Genomic DNA, 2362 nt, shown 5'->3' on the forward strand with positions numbered 1-2362 from the left:
TATTTTGGAATATATTGATTTGAAAGTAAAAACAGATGAAATTGATATCTTATAATGGAATGCTATGAAAGAAACTCATGAAAACAAAAATATTCGATGTGAAACAAATACATCTGTGCTCATTTATGCGTACGAAGATTCACATACCGAAAGCCCTGCCTGTCTTCAGAGCACTTTCGACTGATTTGCTATGAAATAAATGCTATGAAATAAAATTATTGAGGAATTAAAAATACCTAAAGCGTATCAAAATTACAAATAAAAAAAACAATTGATATGTACAACATTGTCTTAAATTACTTGAAATCAGCTGATCGTTAAAAGATCTGTCTGACACAGTCAAGCAATCTGATATCATTAAACCGACAAGTGAATGAACCTAAATAACAAGTAGTCATTTCGATTGCAATGTAAAATTGATATTTGTATCTGAAAGCAAAAAGCTTTAAAAAGTAAACAGAAATTTACTTCAAAAAATGTTAATCAAAAGCCATATCGTGTTCATTCTGCATTGACATACAATTTTGGCTTCTGCAAGTTTCCATTTAGGTCCATTGACATGTATATCCATTCATATATCAAAAATATGCACATCTGTGGGTGTTAATAAATACCAAACTTATTTGGAGTTATGTTTGAAAGCCTTTTATCACTTCAACCATAAACTAAAGACACTTTAAGTAGGCAGAGAAAGATTTTGAAGCCGTATGGCTTACGCATTTTGATATGGCACAATTAAACGATTTTTTATAAATGATCCAACGCTCTCTTATCTTTTGATTACGAGCATTTAAACTAAAATTGAAACAGGTTAAAAACCAAAAATTCCATCTGTGCGTAAATTTTGCCCCTACATCATAAAAGAGTGAGTCTATTCGACGTACCAGTTATTCATTGATACACGATTTAGAATAGTGGGTAACTGATTTCTTGCTATAGGTCAAGAATAATATCTATTTAGGTACATGATTAATTATTTTTTATAAATAATGTTTGCATATTATTGCATTATTGGAATAATAAAAGTAGACTGCAACCATAGTAGACTTTTTATGCTATAAATTGTTCCTAACTAAACAGAAAATACTTAACTTTTCAAATAAAGTTTAAAAGACAACCTATTAAAGTATTTTCAAAATTAGATAATTAGGTGGAAATAAGTGCTCCCGGCTTTGATATTTTTATCCTACAGTTCAAAACCAAATAGTCTCCATGATTGAGACAAATAGTATCAACAGAATCCGCCATTTTGTCTTCTCAAATAGCCTCATGTAATTAAAATTATAATGCATACCATGGTAACACGTGAAATACTTCTCCAACCATCTTAGTCTGTTCTACTGACGAAAGATACCTTACCATTATTGTAACGATGAACTAGCTATTTAGGCTGACGGTTACCAATAATGTCGCGCAAATATTAACTTTTTAGCAGCTATAACTAACAGCTGATGTCTATGATATTTCAAGAATATTTTTCGATATAATTTCTATAGTATATTTCATACAAAACTGTATTTGAAAAACTATGTATAGTTTGTTTAATATTGAATATAAATCTGCTACCTTTTCATTCACAGTAATTATTTAGTCTATTATATATTGAAATGATCCACTTTTTGCAATTTTTTCTGCTAATCTCATAAAGAATTAAAATATTTTTGGTTTGTTTGTAGCTTAAGATATTTGCATGAATTATTTTTGAGATACTTACAGTTTTTAGATTGAGTATTATGTTCGGCTATACTTTTCTTTTAAAATATTGAAAATGAACTTGAAAATCTTGAAAAAACTATATACTAGTTATATATATATACTATATAGTTAGAAAACATTCTATAAATATACCCCAAATATAACTAAATTACTAAGAGTCTTTTTAAGTAGTGTGTTAGACTAAACGTTTCTATTTTAGTTAAATTATCATAAATAAATAGTGTTATTCATGTAGGGTGTCAATAAATTTAATTCGACTGATTGTTACTAACAAACCAGTTAGTTGCTAACATATCATTTTTGTTTTTTATAATGAAAACCTTTTAAGGTATTTTGCGTAAACTTGTCAACTAAAACTTGTCGCATTGTTTGACTTAAAAAATTTGATTAAATCATTCTCTATCTTTATAAAAGCGATCACATATTAAGTCACTCCAGTTCATTCAATTGAGTTCACTCACCAATGAATCAATTCGTTTCCCCTTTGTGTGAAGATGCATTTCAATTATTTTAGAAGTGAAAATGAGTAACCGAAATATTTTTAGTGAATGTGAAGCTCATTTCCATTTTAACGATTATGGCTGCATGTAAGGGTAAATAAAATTATTCGAGTCATTTAAGAGTAATAATCAATTAAAAAGCTTAT

Source organism: Teleopsis dalmanni, chromosome 2 (assembly GCF_002237135.1).
Source record: "Teleopsis dalmanni isolate 2A chromosome 2, ASM223713v2, whole genome shotgun sequence".
In the NCBI taxonomy this organism is placed as follows: Eukaryota; Metazoa; Arthropoda; class Insecta; order Diptera; family Diopsidae; genus Teleopsis; species Teleopsis dalmanni.